Raw genomic sequence first — 16,485 nt, forward strand, 5'->3', positions numbered from 1 at the left:
CAGGATGACATCACGCAACAGACAAACTGGAGGGATTAAGTTACCACCATTATTTTGCCTGGAAAGAATTGAGAATCCTCCTTAAAAATAACAGCTGCTTAGAACAAATGTTTAATATAGTGGTTTGACCAAGGACCTATTTCATTCTGGTATTTCCATTTATTAAAGGGAAAGACATTGTTCTTTACTTCAAGTATCGTGTGCAATTCTCTTTATTGCTAGATTATTTCAAGGTGTGTTTATTAGTCAGGATTCTCCAGAGAAACAGAATTAACAGGATCTATTGATATGAAGAGATTCGTTTTAAGTTATTGGCTCACGTGATTTTAGAGATAAAGAAATCCCACGATCTGCCGTCTGTAAGCTGGAGACCCAGGAAAGCTGGTGGTATAGTTCAAAGGCCTGAGAACTGGACAGCTCATGGTGGAGATTCCAGGCTGGTCTGAAGACCTGAGGACCAGGAGCACCAAAGGCAGGAAAAGATCCATGTCCCAGCTCAAGCAGTCAGGAAGATGGGTTGCAAATCCAATCTGCCTCTGCTTTTTTGTTTTATTCTGGCCCTGAATGATTGGATGGATTAGTGATGTTCACCCACAGTGGAGAGGGTCATCCGCTTTACCCAGTCTACTGATTCAAATGCCGATCTTTTCTGGAAACACCCTCATAGACCCACTCGGAAATAATGTTTAAGCAGCTGTCAGGCATCCTGTGGCCCAGTCAAGTAGACACATAAGATCAGTCATCACTGTGTGGTTATCATGCATCCAACTCTTAAAGTTATGATTAATTTATTGGCTGGTGAAGTAATTAACTGTAAACGGTCAATGACGAATGATTTCACATTTTTCCTTCACAAAGCTCTTTGTAAGTAATTATCTATGTCATTCCCTCTTTGGGACTCAGTGAAGAATTCTTTAGGACCTGGAAAAATCTGCCTTGAGTGAAAATTCACTAGTCACTGGCCTCACCAGGCATGGTTCTCCTGGGCAATTTTAATTGTCAGGGACAATTAAAAAGAAATCTTGCAGGTGTCGTGCTGTATTCAGAGCCCTCTTTGAGCAATCTGCCCAGTGGAGGCGACAAGGCAAGGCTGCTGAGAGGGGCCGTGCCAGCTCATGAGGGAGACTCTGGTTCTGTCATACTGCAGGACAGGGCACAGGTCTTCCTCAAATCAGGCCACCAGCTGAGAAGGGAAACTTTAAGCAAATGAGAGAGTGTTAATAGCAACTTGGGGTAAAAAAAGATTATATTAAAAACAGGCTCTTTTCAGCTTAGCCACATGTGCTGTCTATATCTTTTGTGGACTTCAGATCAACAGGATAAGAAATCAGACTTTTACTTTATCAAGGGGCAATATATTAGAGAAAGTAGCTTTTATTTATAGAGATCTTATTGTGTCCAGTCAGTGTCATGAGCATTTTTTCTTAAAAACAGAGCCTGATAATTAATTTTGGCGTATTAACTCACAATGGCCATGGATTACTTGAGATCGATGATTTTCTCAAGGCACTTTCTCAACAAATTACCAGATCACAAAATGGTAGATGCTTGGCTTCTTGGTGAGCATAGAATTAAAACAAAGATGACTTTCTTTTTTCAAAGATTGTTTCCATTAATGTTGGGGTCCTGCTTCACTGTGTATATTTCCTGTCTCCGGATAACTGGTATCAGTGATTAGAATCAGGGCTCTTCTACCGCAGCATGCTAACGTCACACAGACACCTTCTTAACCTGAGTTTCTTCTTTTGCTAGAATCCTTGCATGTTGCTACCCACATCCACACTTTCCTTCTGTAATGGCAATATTACATGGAATACAATACATGGATTGGGCCCAGGAAGTTTAACAGCAGAGGTATGGCTCCTACAGAGTTAGTTTCAATACAGCAAATTGGATGAAACTCAGTCCCTTAATTAGGGAACATGATGTACATTATTACGCAGGTCACCGCTGGCCAGAACACAATTGTGACTGGGCCCTAGCAGAGCGGAGGGAGAGACAGAGATGTTGGGTGTGGAGCTTGGGAACACACAGAGGCTTTGTCTGAGTGGCTGTCAGCTCAGTTGGTATCATATTCCTCTGTTTACCATTGAAAGTTGGGACTGTGTAGCTGAAAATTTGTGAGGCTAAGGTCAAAATCTTAGATGAGACAGATCTATACTGAAAGTGAGGACTGAAGAACAATGGAGGAACTGCTTAGGTTTATTTCTCTTCAGTTTGATCAACTAATTCATTATTATTTACCTTCTAATAATTAAATGGTCTTATAGTTATTTATAAAATAAAACAATAGTTTTTTCATATTTATATAGGAAAAATAGCATTGTTGTGACTGCAAAATCTATGGCCTGTCTTTTAGCTTTCTAATAAAAAAGACCTTTACGACACATATTTCAATACCAATTTTGTTAAGTCAACAGTAATTGTCTAATTGTGGATATGGCTTTATGTACATTTAAGATTTTAGGAGAAATATGGGAGATGTTCTTATCCTACCAGTGACATATACATCTTCTTTCTTAAGGTAACTTTTTTTCTGTAAACAATTCACTCATTTTATACTAATTGTCAATAACCTCCCTAACAAAACGTTTCCCATTCTCTCTAACGCTTTTTATGCTCGACTTTCTCTATGTGTCCACATAAAACAGTATTGTGTCTGACTGCTTACGTGTTTGGGGTTTCTTTTTAGAGTGATAAAAATGTTATAAAATGGCAGAGTGGTGAGGACTCCACAGCCTTGTGAATATATTAAAAATCCTCTAAATTTACAAGTGAATTTTATGGTATGTATAAATTATATCTCAATAAAAACAATGACTGTGTCCATTGGTAGACAGTGGCAGGTTAACTACACATGCTTATTCTATCTCCTCACCCGTCCAAAAAATTACTAAAATTATAGTAGTAAAATATTTTTAAAAGGCAAAGGATTAAAAATTATTTCACTCCATAAAGGAGTAATGCCTTACTGGGCATTAAAAAAAAAAGCTTTTCACTCCCATTGAAATGAAGACACCAAAATATGAGAGATTATAACACAATTTTGGGAGATAATAAGTGGACGGAGGATGGTAACTGACTGGGGGTGGAGGAAGTTACCCTTCAGGGGCTTGCAGGGGTGACGCCAGGGAAACGCACTCAGCGGCAGCGCTGAGCATCCCGCAGGTGGAGGTTCCGGGTCCAGTGGAAAGCAAGGCTGAGACACGGAGAAGCTGCACCCCCTGCATGGATTCTCAGGTTCACTGCACTAACTCGCTGTGCCACTGGAAGTTTATTGCGGAGAAATTTCCAGACTCAGGAACAGGGAGGAGCAGGGGTGACCCGCAAGGCTTACACAAAGACCAAAGTACACACACTCGCTTGGGTCCTCAGGTCCCTTGTCCATTCCGATCACAGAATATTAACAGCAAAATAGTTGAGCTCTTCTACCTTCCCTACCCCAACAGCCTGAAAAATAAATTGCTCTTCACTGAAGTAACTGAATGACCCAATGGGAAAATCCTCCATCTCCCTGTATTTTGAGGTCGTCCCACGAAAGGCCAACGTGGCTGCCCCTGCGTCCCCAGCAATGAGCCCATGGAGCATCCAGTCATTATCTTGAATGCCTGACTATGAAACAGCAGTGGAGGCGGGGCGCGGTGACTCACTCCTGTAATCCTAGCACTCTGGGAAGCTGAGGCGGAAGGATCGCTTTGAGGTCAGGAGTTCAAGACCAGCCTGAGCAAGAGCTAGACCCTGTCTCTACTAAAAGTAGAAAAATTAGCCAGGTATGGTGGCTCACGCCTGTAATCCCAGCTACCAGGGAGGCTGAGGCAGGAGGATTGCTTGAGCCCAGGAGTTTGAGGTTGCTGTGAGTGAGGCTGACACCACAGCATTCTAGCCCGACTGACAGAGCGAGACTCCGTCTTAAAAAAAATAAAATAATAAATAAATAAATAAATAGCAGTGGACAGTGAAAGATCACTGGAAAAAGGGGAAAACTTCTAATGAGAAGGGGAGAGACGAAAACAAATAACCAGGGTGAAGAAATCTGGAGTTAGCAAACCAGTTCAATGCAAGGTGCAAAACTAACAAAGAAACAAACATTCCCCAAGAGTTTAGAATAGGTGCTTTGAAAATGGAAAAGTCAGCAAACGAGAATGAGGTCTTGAAATTTCAAAATATAATTGTCAAAATGAAATGTAAAATTCAATAAGGGGTATAATGAATAAAATAAGAAAACTTCACCAAAGATAAAGCAAGAAGTCAAAGAATTGGAAACTAGGAAAGGGGAGAATGAGGAACAATTTAGAAGATCAATTTGGATAGTTCAATAGCCAAATTATAGAAATTTCAGAAAGAAGAAAGAAAATGGAAAGGAGCAAATTAACAAAAATAATAACAACAACACCACATTTACGGAATGGAATGTTACGAATTTCCAGATGAAAAGAGGTCCACCAAGTGGGGATGAAAAAAGACTCACATTGAGTTGTAAGGTGGTGAAGTTTTGAAACAGGGTTAAAATAAAATCTTGAACATTTCCAGAGGTTCAGAAAAAAAAAAATCATAGGCAAAGAAATGGAAATCTGAAAAGTCTAGAACTTCTCAAAAAGTTCTAGACAAAAAATATAGAGAATTCTGGAGGAAAAAATATAGAGAAACAATGCATCCACATTGTTTTTCTGAGGGAAAATCATTCTCAACCTAGAATTCCATACACAAACAGGCAATCAAGTGTGAGGGTAGAATAAAGGAGTTTTCATGTATGCAAGCATTGAAAAAATTCCCTCTCTATATACCCTTTCTAAGAAAGGTATTGGAGGGTGTGTTTCAGGAAAATGAGGCATGAACCAAAGATGAGGATGGCTTGAGATGCAGGACAAGGTGATCCATCAGAGGAGAGCACAGGAGGGAAGACCCAGAGAGCAATCAGTATAAAACCAGAGCAAGAGCGCAGAGGATCACAGAAGGCGATGGACATAAAGATTATTCAATGTATTAGAGTGCTTAAAAATCATTAATAGATATTTGACAGAACTGTTGGAGTACTTACAAAAAATGAGTGATAAGCAAATAAAAAACTAAGCAGATTAAATAAAAGCAAAAACAAAACAATTATTAAAACCAGGAAAAAGAAAACTGTACAGACAAAGGAAGCAATCATAGTTCATTACAAGGTTCTGTAGGAAATAACATTTACGTATGTATAATAATATTAGTACTGACTATTCTAACTACATTAGTAGGTGAAGAAAAGGGAGAGGAAAAAGTAGAATGTAAGAAAACTATACCCTCCAAAGGAAGCCAGGAGCCCGCCATAAATGAGTGTGTAAGTGGCTGTTCCTGTGAATTATTTAGCAATATGAAAATATAGAGAGAAAATAGCTAAGAAGAAAAGTGCAGTGGCCTCTGGGGGGTGGGACGGTGGAGCTGCGTGAAATGGCACAGGAGGCTATTGTTTTTCAACATAAGCCTTTTAATTCTGTTATAACTTTGCACAAGTGTTATTTTGATAAATGTAAAAGCTAATTAACATGGTACTTACTGGCACTGTGGTGTATTAGTTTGCTAGGACTGCCAAGACGAAGTGCCACAAACTGGGGGCTTAGACAACAGACATGTATTGTCTCACAGTTCTTGAAGCTTGAAGGCTGAGGTGAAGGTGTGGGCAGGATTGGTTTCCTGCGAGGGCTGTGAGAAGAATCTGGTCCAGGCCTCCCTCCTTGGTTTGTGGATGGCCATCTTCTCCCTGCGTGTCCACATTGTCTTTCCTCTAAGTGTGTCTTTGTGTCCAATTTTCCCCTTTGTACAAGGACACCAGTCATGTGCATTAGGGCCCACCCAATGACTTCATTTTAACTTGGTTACCTTTGTAAAGACTCTGTCTTCAAATAAGATGAAATTCTGAGGTAGTGGGGGTTAGGACTTCAACATAGGAATTTGGGGGACGGAGGGAGAGGGTGGGACACAATTCAAAATGTAACATGTGGGGATTGTCAGTTGTAGCCAAAGTTTCTGTGGGGAAATCCTCTATGATGTTAGCCAGTCACTTAACTTTGACTGTGAGCCCACTTGGAGTCCTGGGAGGTCTTGCCCTGTGTGAAACACTTTAAGGGGAATGACACTGACTCAGATGCCACCTCCCCGGCAGTCTTCTGGGAGTGAAAGTGCCACCACAGGAAAGACAAACACCCATGTTTAAATAGGAATAAAAAGAGATGGCGAAACCTCCACACTTTGGTTGCGTGAATTGTCTATCACTGCATGTATTATGGAGTAGAAGATCAAAGATGGGACTGCACAAAAATTTGTCATTAAGGATCTTTGTTGGGAAGGTTCGAGAAGCAGAGGGGTCCTTTAGTAAAGATGGATCTTTATAATCTACTCACTCAATCTTGTGTTGTTTAAATAGCCTGAATTAGTCTCCAGTTGTTTTGTGACTAGGAAGCAAATCCTTGCAAATGCCACTCACCCCTGTTTATAAGCTTCTTTAGGGCCAGGACCGGAAGAGCTGACATTGATGCAGGACTCTGTGTGCCAGGTGCTGTTTTAACCAGTGTGCACATCTTAACTGACAGTCCTCACTCCAATCCTATGGGGCGGGTCCTGCGATTATCCCAGTGTCAGGGACTCTAGAACCTATGCTCTGAACAACCTTACCGTCCTCAGCCCTCATTCACAGTCGCTGCAACACAAGCAAAACACTGGCCTCACAGGAGGAGTGAATAAACCAGCAAAGGTTTATAACTCATTGCTCAGAGAAAGGATGTTCAATTAACTATGAAGTTAATGTATGATGAGATTTACATTGAATGTTTGCAGTCTCATTGGAGACTCTTCAAGCTTCCCTGGCTGATTCTTTTTGTTTGTTTGTTTTTGAGATAAAGTCTTGCTCTGTTACCTGGGCTAGAGTGCAGTGGTGTCATCATAGCTCACTGCAACTTCAAACTCCTGGTCGCTCAAGCAATCCTCCTGCCTCAGTCTCCCGAGTAGCTGGGACTATAGGCATGAGCTGATTCTTATTGCCTATACTGAGAAAAGGGCCTGAAAGGAAACCTGGTGATAATGTTGACATTTATATTTCATCATCATGCAAGATGCTCTGGGAATTCAAGAGGCAAGGCTGCTGTTGGTTGAATTGGCTTCAAAAGTATCCTTTTATCTTTCAACTCATTAGGGGGTAGTTCTACATATATAAAATAAAATAAAATTTAGCGGAAGAAAAGAATTATAATACTCATGACGTTTAACAGAACACAGAGTTATGGGACCCAATAATGTGACTCCCAGAATTTAGGAGAATAATAAGAAAATGCCAATGTCTAAGACTGAAGCCAGTATTACCATGTTAATTAAATGAGGTTCAACCATCCACCATGAGAAATGATTTATGAAAGTTTTCATAAATTTGAGTGAACAGAGTAATTGTCATGGAAACTTCAATCTTAGTTTTAACTAGACTGGATTAGAGTCATGTTAAATTAAGTGTGCAAGGGCATGCATGTGTGAATGTTAATCTTGGGGTGTGTGTGTACGTGGGTGTTTTAGGGAGGGAAGCGTAGATGGGTATTTAATCTGCATGGAGTATGCAAACAGGAGCCTCAAGATAGGAATTTGTCACTGCAACTCCAACTCTGTTCATGGCTTGTGGGTATGGCTTGTGATGTGTGGGGTGAGGTGTGGTGTGCCGGGGTGGGATGGTTACCACGATGGCCTGGTGTGTCTGTGGAAGGGGTGCGGCTTGGTGGGGCGAGCTGGCATGTGGTATGGTTGGACCTAGCATGTGGTTTGATGTGGAGTTGGTGTGGAATGAGCCTTGGTGAGAGCGAGGTTGCACATGGGTGTCGATTTTGTGGGATGTGGGAGGTGGGGGCTGGAAAATGTGGGTGTGGGGGAGGGGCTATAGAGTAGATACGGTGTGTGTGTGTGTGAGATATGGTTGTAGCTTAGCTTAGCTTTTGTTTAGATTTTCTTTTGCTCTTTGTTTTGGTCTTTGTTTCTGTCTTTGTTTGGCCTTTGTTTTGTCTTTGTTTCACTCTTTGTTTAAACTTTCTTTGGCTTTTGTTTGGTCTTTCTTTAGCCTTTTGTTTAAACTTTGTGTGGCCTTTTTGTAGTCTTTGTGCAGCTTTTGTTTTTAAGTGGATCTTGGCTGAGCACCCATCAAAAACACCTTGTGTAATGAAAACCCAGGTCTATAATCTCTCCCTATATATTCTGCATGCATTGAGCTAGCCTCAACCCCTCAGGGACCTGGTACAGACGTGGAACCTGTTTCACACAACAACTGCTATTTGAAGGTAAGACGATTCCGCTGGTTTTTGTTTTGCTCCATTTTGTACTTCAAGTGGCAAGTGTACATGTATGTAAGGGACATTTCATTATATCCCAGGGAAAACTTGCTGTAACAGCAGTCAAGATTGACAGGACATAAAATGATGGCGAAAACAAGAACAGAGGACACCAAGTTTATTCTGATGTGGGCAGATGGCCCTCCTGCTAAGTTTGGGAGTTGTCTGAGCCTGAGGAGAGGCTCTGAACCCTGACTCAGATTCCCTCAGGTTCAAAGCTCTGTGTTCCTGGAGCTGGATCAATGGTGCTATAGGCTTCTTCCCCTCCTTCCCCATTTCTTCTTTTACTCTTTGTTATGATTTAAAAATGAGTTTTTCTTCTTATCTAGGAACAACTGCTTCCCTCACACAGTTAGATTTATGTGTGTTGGATACTAATGAACAACCAAGCCCAGATCTTCTTAGAATTCTGCTCCCTGTAGACTAGCAACCTTGCATGGAAAGACATTAATGCTTTGTCTGATACAGAAGCTCTTAAAAATCACAGGGAATTTTCAGTTCTGTGGTTGACAGAAAAAGGAAATTATGTGTCAGGGAAATAAAGCAATAAACTTGGCTAGAGTATTAGGGGGGAAATGGGGAAAAGGATTTTTAATGATTTGTTTAAAAAATAGGGAGGCAGGAAACAAACTGCTCCTGGGTGTGCAGATATGCTGTTTTGTGATTATTTAGAATAGCAGGGACTTGATGAGTGGATTTCAAAATTTGTTTCAAATTTACAGAATAGTTGCAAACAGTACAAAAAATTACAGATGCACCCAGGTTATGCAAATGTTAATGTTTTACTGCATTTATCATTCACTTTCTCTTTCTGTATCTACATGTACATACATATTATATTTTTCTGAGTCATTTGAGGTTAAATTGCACATATCATTAAAATTAGAAAATTAACTTTGAGAAAATACTATTATTTAATCTAGAGCTATCTAGATTTCATCAGTTGTCCCAGGAACCAATCTAGAATCATGTATTATCTTTATTTTTCCTGTCTCTTTAATCACCTTTAATCCAGAACCATACCTGAGACAGCCATTGTCTTCTATGACCTTGACAGTTTTGAAAGGTATAGATCAGTTATTTTGTTAAATGTCCCTCAGAATGGGTTTGGTCTGAAGTTTTCTCATGATTAGGTACAGATTATGCAGTTTTTGAAGGAGTATGTTTGCATTTTAGACCATGCATCTCCAAATTCATACTTGAATCTGATTATCTAATAGCTACGAGGGATTTTAAATGAGTATCTAGAATCTTTGCATACAAAACTATGAAAAATTTAAAAATCTAAGGCTTTAAAGATAATTCCCAAGCAATCACCAAAAGTGTATATAAGTGGTGCCCTTGGATTACAAATGGCAATTATAGTGATATGTACATGAACTTGATAGGCTTAGAGTGAGATATTTAATTTAGATTCTTTGTGTGTGTTGGATTCATGTCTACTGCTTTATGACTGTTCGTTCCATAAATGTAATAATTTCTTTCTAAATGCAATCATCTGCTGAAAGCAGATACAGTTCAATAAAGAGTTGCCCTGGGTAGCTGCTCCAGGCTCGCTGGCGTCCTTTTGTAGTTGGCAGGGATGTCTGCACTGCTGGAGGAGGCGTACCTTTGGCAATGTTATGAAAAGGCTCCCGATCGAAAATGTTTCCTGTGTGTTCCAGCACCCACATCCCAGCATAGAACTCTCCTCTTACGGGGATGGGAATCAAAACTCTGAGATTCTTTTTTTTTTTTTTGAGACAGAATCTTGCTCTGTTGCCTGGGCTAGAGTGCCATGGTGTCAGCTTAGCTCACAGCAATCTCAAACTCCTGGGCTCAAGCGATCCTCCTGCCTCAGCCTCCCAAGTAGCTGGGACTATAGGCATGTGCCACCATGCCAGGCTAATTTTTTCTACTTTTAGTAGAAATGGGGTCTCACTGTTGCTCAGGCTGGTCTCAAACTCCTGATCTCAAGGGATCCTCCTGTCTTGGCCTCCCAGAAAAATTCTGAGATTCTTAAGCTGTACCAGGCATTCTTAAAACAAATCTTCTCAACAAAATCTGTGAGGAGGAACTATTATCTACATTTTACAGATGAGCAAATTGAGATATGGAGACTAGCCCACAATTACACATAGCTAGTGAATGGCAGAGCCCAGAACGCAAACTATGACACAGGCCTACTGATTTTTTGTGGATAACATGCATCATCCTTTTTTACTAATATATTATACACCTTGAAATTACAAAAATTGAAATTAAAAAGATGGACTGAAGATGAACTAAACAATACTTAAAAATAATTTTTACTTATTAACAGTACAAAAATTATTTGTTCTCACTAAAACTATCAGTAGTAGAGTATTTTTAGTAAAAGCAATTGAGTTCAATATATCAAATATACTTAGATTGTCCTTGTTTTTCTTCCTCTTTGTTAATCTAGCAAAAAGATCTTTCTAGTAGTAGGGGTAGAGTGAGCTCTGCCACTTAAAAAATTAATTTGGGCTTATATTATTATTAGTATGATCTTCTTCTTCTTCTTCTTTTTTTTTTTTTTTTTGAGACAGTGTCTTGCTCTGTTGCCCAGGCTGGAGTGCAGTGGTGTGATCATAGTTCATTGCAGTCTTGAACTCCTGGGTTCAAGGAATCTCTTGCCTCAGCCTCCTGAGTAGCTGGGACTACAGGCATGTGCCATCATGCCTGGCTAGTTTATTTTTTTGTAGAGATGGGGTCTTGCTCTGTTGCCCAGGCTGGTCTTGAACTCCTGGCCTTAAGCTATCCTACCACCTTGCCCTCCCATAGTACTAGGATTATAGGTGTGAGCCACTGCACCCAGCCCTTAGTATGATCTTAAAGTCTTAAGTCATACATTAGTTCCTTATGTAAAAATAAGTTCAGCTAAAACCAGATGATATAATCAACAAATCCACTCATCAGGCACAGTCTGCAATAATTTATGGCATCCTGAGAGCAAAGGGATAAGTGAGGGCACCCAGCCATCCATCAGGGAAAGTGAGGGCGGCAGGATCAATACATGCATTATATGTTAAATGTAACGATTTTGTTTTTATCTTTTTAGATAACAATAAATGTAAAAAGAAAGTCTCATACCCCATCTTCCTTATCCCAGTGAACCATCTTGGGACCCCTCTGTAGGGTATGTGTACTTTGCTTTGAAGGCCACTGGGCTGTCCCATCTACTATAACAATTCAATCACACTGTGACACAATGGACTAACTCCAGCTCCTCTGGGTGTTTCAGTCTCTGCCAACCCTGGGACATCACCATTCTAATCCCTTTCCCAGCTCCACCTGCTACAACTGCCCAGTGGAAAACACCCAGACAGCTAGTAATTACACATAGAAGGGATCTAACCTGAATTGAAATATATACACCATAGCTCTCTAAAAAAGCAACAGGTATACACAAGTATGACTCAGTTAATAGATCCAGCCCCTCTGCAACAGCAGAAAGGAGCTCACTTGTCCACAGAATGTTTGCATTCAGATGGATGAGGGGTTCTGGAGTCTTCAAGTCCAATGCGGTTTTCTATAACCACCATAGAGAACCTTTGTGGTGGTTTCCTCAGAATCACCAAGGTTAACTTCAACTCTCTACCCTTGAGACAGTTTTACAGCAGGGTGTCTGGTAGAGACAGAACTTTCCTTCTCTTTGTGAGTGGGACAACGTCTGTTTGGAAGTGGCTGGCAGTTTTATCTTTCTGGAGATGGAGACTGACTTCCCAGCAGACTTCCTTTATTTTGGAAAAATTAGTAAAATGTATTGCTTAGATTTGCAAATATAAAGCATCCATTGTTTCTCAGAGAAAACATGGAAGTCATCAAAAATCTGAATGTGGGGCAGTTGGTTAACCTATTACATGATCTTTGCAGTACAGTGAATATACTGTGGCTGTAACAGGACTGTTCCCTGGATGAGGTAGATAAATGCAGTTGTTCCCTCCCTGCACCCCCGAATATGGAACTAGGTTAAAACTTTGGGGTTCTGCTTATGGTGCTATTTAATGTTGAGGAACTCAGCTACCGGGAAAATGTAGAGTTAGTTATTATGACTGCCTTATCTGGGGCATGGAAGTCACCCTGTAGTTTGATAAAATGTTTTCTGCCTAAAGGAATATGAGGACTATCCTAGGGTGGAAAATGAGGACTCACTTCTCACACTCGCACAAAAGAATTGGGAGCCAGGACATGGAAGACTTGGAAGGCCAGGAGAGTCTCGTGGATGGGGTTAAGCTGCTTCCCATAACCTGGCAGTCTGCTGGGCTAGGCTGGGACCCTGGGAATAGGTCCCATTATGTGGACCCCAGGAGTGACTTCTGTTGCTTCTGTTACCCTGAAAGCATTAGGTTGAAAACCTAGTGTCAGCTGTGCTCTGGGTAGTTAAGGAGCTAGCCTGTTTTAAAATGTACGTGGGATTTTGTTTTTATTCAGGTTTGGTGAGGCCAACAGATCAGGAGATGATTGTCATTAAAAAATAGTTTTTCACTCACAGTTCCCAACAGGAGGGGGAACATGGGGAAGGGCCCCATGGTCACATGTGGAAGCACCAGGTTCTGTGGTTAGGAGTGAGCAGGAGGGAGGGGAAGGCGTGGGTGAGGGCCTGTCCTGTGGTTTTGCTGGGAAGAATAAGTTATGTGGGGTAAGTAGGCCAGGCAGGTTTAGGATCGGTTAGTTGGAACAATTTCAGTGGGCTCTGAGGTGTACAGGCTGTCCAAGTTGTCTGCTATCTGGCCCTGGGGTGAGTAGGACAGAGGAACAGTGGTTCAACCTGTAGGAGCTCAATAAAGAAGGTAATTGCTGAGTTTGAGCTCCTGATTGGTTGGTTTGCATAGGAAAGGTGAGCTCACAGGGGAGTTATTTGCTATCTCTAGGAATTAACTAGCCCTGAGAGGGGAAGTCTGTCTAGGATCAGCAAGGCCCCAAATGACAGAGCATCAAGAATACAGAATATAAGATCATTTCACATTGAATACATGTATTAAAACACCACACTGTACTCCATAAAAGCAAAGGAGAAAAAGCATAGGGTGCTATAAGATTGTCTAATAAGGATGCTTGATAGTTAATCTAGATTAAGTGGCCAGGAAAGTTTTTTCTGAGGGAGGCATATTTGAGTTGCAATCTTGTATTCTTAAGCAGGCATTACACAAGTAAAGCAAGCTGGGGAGGATATTTCTGGAAAAAGGAACGTTATTAACAGAGCAAATGTCCAAGGCAGGAGAAACCATAATGCATTGATACAATTAAATATGGCTGAAGCACAGAGAGCCAGGAGCTAAATACCTTTTTTAGCTTCATTTTTCCTGACTTGACTGGTTTTCTGTATCCTCCAAACAAGGGATTTGGGAGTTCCTACTTCAATCACTGAAACTCCATGGCTTAGATAAGTTATTGTAATGAAAACATGGATGGCACTAATTTAAGCAAAACACAGATTCAAATTATAGTCCTGTTGCTTAGCTGTACGGATACATTCTGAGAAATACACCATTAGGCAATTTCATCATTGTGTGAACATCACAGAGTGTACTTATTACACAAACCTAGCTGGTATAGCCTACTGCACATCTAGGCTGTATGCAATAGCCTATTGTGCCTAGGCTACAGACTTCTACAGCATGTTATTGTACGAAAACTGTAGGCAATTGTAACACAATGGTAAGTGTTTGTGTACCTAAACATATTGAAACATAGAAAAGGTACAGTAAAAATATGGTATTATAATCTTTTGGGATCACATAAGCAGTCTGTCATTGACTGAAATGTCGTTATGCGGCTCATGACAGTATATGTATCACCTAAATTATATAGATCATCCCCTTGAGTAGCCATTTTTCCCTAATTGTTTCTCCCCCTCCATGAAATTTTAATACTACAAATATACTGTATATCTGCTTATGTATTGCACATATAGGTGCGCTTTGCACATAAAAAGAGTAAGATTTTTTTCCCCCCTCAAGAATCACTTTTCATCTTCTTGGGGCCAATATTGCTGTCTTCCAGAGTACATGCAGTATACCCTTCACCCAGCCTCCTTTAACTTAACATGTTTCATAACTGTGTAGTTCAACTAATAAAACTAATAAATTAACCTTGACACATTATTAATTAACTACAGATTTTATTCATATTTCACATGTTTTACCACTAATGTCCTTTTCCTGTGTCAGGATCTAATCCAGGATCCCACACTGCGTTTAGTGATCAAGTCTTCTTAATTTTCTCTAATCTGAGACAGTTCCTCAGTCTTTCCTTTTCTTTCCTGACCTTGATACTTTTGAAAAATAATGCTCAGTTACTTATAAAGTGTCCTTCAGTTTGGATTTTTCTGCTATCTTCTCATGATTATGTTCAGGTTATGTATTATTGAAAAGAATTACATAGAGATGATGGGCCCTTCTCATATCAAAGAGTAAATGATGATGATCTGTCTTGTTTTTACTGATGTTAACTTTCATCATTTGGTTCACGTGGTATTTTTCACATTTCTCCACTATAAAGTTACCACTTTTTCTTTTTAATTAATACATATTTCTTTGGGGGCATATTTTGAGACTATGCAAATGTCCTGTTTGTCCTTAAACTTTCACCTATGAATTTTGGCATCCATTAGTGAATGTTGCTTGTAAAAATTATTATTGTATTGTTCTAATAGAAATTTTTTGTTTCCTTCATTGCTTCTACGTTTATCAATTGGAATTATTCTTTAAGGAAGAATATCTCTTCTACCCTAATTTATTTATTTATTCAGTTATTTATTTATATCTGCAGAGACCCAATGATATTTATTTTATTCCTTGGTTTATAATCCAGTATAATTCGTATTTATTTTCTTGCTCAAATGGCTTTGGACATTGGGAGCTCTTTCACATTGGCTCCTGTGCCCTTTGATATGTCGTCATCCTCTCTGAGCACTTTTTGACATTACAATTTGCTCCAGGATCAACTGGTATTTTCTCTGTCTCAGCCTCAAATCAACCATGGTTCTTCAATGAACTACGGTTCTTCAATGAACCATATCGTTTTATCAGATACCTTACTAGTACAGCCTGGTATACTCAGATGGTAGTTAGAAACCAAAATCTGGATATTACATGTATTGTTTGCTGCCGGAGTGTCACTTTTTCTAAGCCCTCTCAGTGGACAGAGCTAGGAAATATATTTGTGGATACTAACTTATATACGCGCGCATCTATATTTATTTCTGTATCTGTGACTCCAATTCAGCACCAAAATATTCATTCTAGCCTTCCTCCTTTCCTCATCTATAGCTTCATTTTTTGATAATAAGAAATCTGATTCTCATTGCCTATAATATATTTACATGTTTGCTCCATCCTACTATTGTAGGATTATCCACACTATTTTCCAAAGTTACTTCAACCATCTCCTTTTTACCCATTCCCTTCAGTGTGGTTATATGATTAATTTTATTTCATTTGTTTATTATGGTCAGATTCATTCATCACAGTCTACCTTCCATCTTGGATTCCCTTTTCTTCCCCACATCTTGATTGATTTTTTAAAAAATTTCTTATTCCTTGTTGAAAAGCCACATCTTGTCATATATTGTTCATCTTTTCTCTGCTTTCATTAGCATATCAATAATGATAATTTCTGGGTCTGCTTCAATTGATCATTTTTTCTGTTGAATTTCAGTATCCTTTTTCTGTGCCTTCAGTAGCCTTTATTGTGTGCTGGACATTGTGGATAATAGATTGCAGAGATTCTGGGTTATGTTAAATTATTAGAGAATCACTTTGATCCTGTCAAGCCTTAGTTTCAGGCCCTGTTAGGACAGACCTATTTTATCTTTGCCCTTACTCCTAGGACGTGGTCCCTGCCCTAGGATGAGATCTTTCTAGGGTCTTAACTGAAAGCTTGAGGTGTTCATTAAGTTCTTACAATGTTTCCCCGGTAATGTGTGAACTCTGATATTTCTGCTTGGTTATCAACCACTTAGCAGATGTTACTTCCTGGGCTTGCCACAGTCTCTTCCTGCAATTGCGCAGCTTTGGATTTGGCCAAGTATCTGAGAGAAATTATATACATTCATGTACGAAATAATGACATTTTGGTCAATGACCAGCAGTGGTCCCATAAGATTATGCTGAATAATGATAATAAACAACTATGTTACTGGTTTATG

General features: G+C 39.9%; 1 protein-coding gene across 6 annotated transcripts in view; it reads left to right on the forward strand.

Moving 5' to 3' along the window:
* Positions 1 to 8,147: 8,147 nt before the first annotated feature.
* The window catches only part of MOBP (myelin-associated oligodendrocyte basic protein), a 43,068-nt gene continuing 34,730 nt past the window's right edge, over positions 8,148 to 16,485 (forward strand). For 3 of the 6 annotated variants that reach the window (XM_012644317.1, XM_012644025.1, XM_012643889.1), the window contains exons 1-2: positions 8,148 to 8,282; positions 13,421 to 13,424. The gene's annotated coding sequence lies outside the window, so the exon portion shown is untranslated. The remainder of the gene's footprint in view (positions 8,283 to 13,420; positions 13,425 to 16,485) is intronic. The other 3 variants (XM_012644099.1, XM_012644175.1, XM_012643961.1) reach the window with 2 other exon arrangements.

Source organism: Propithecus coquereli, unplaced genomic scaffold (genome assembly GCF_000956105.1).
Source record: "Propithecus coquereli isolate 6110/MARCELLA unplaced genomic scaffold, Pcoq_1.0 Scaffold1, whole genome shotgun sequence".
In the NCBI taxonomy this organism is placed as follows: Eukaryota; Metazoa; Chordata; class Mammalia; order Primates; family Indriidae; genus Propithecus; species Propithecus coquereli.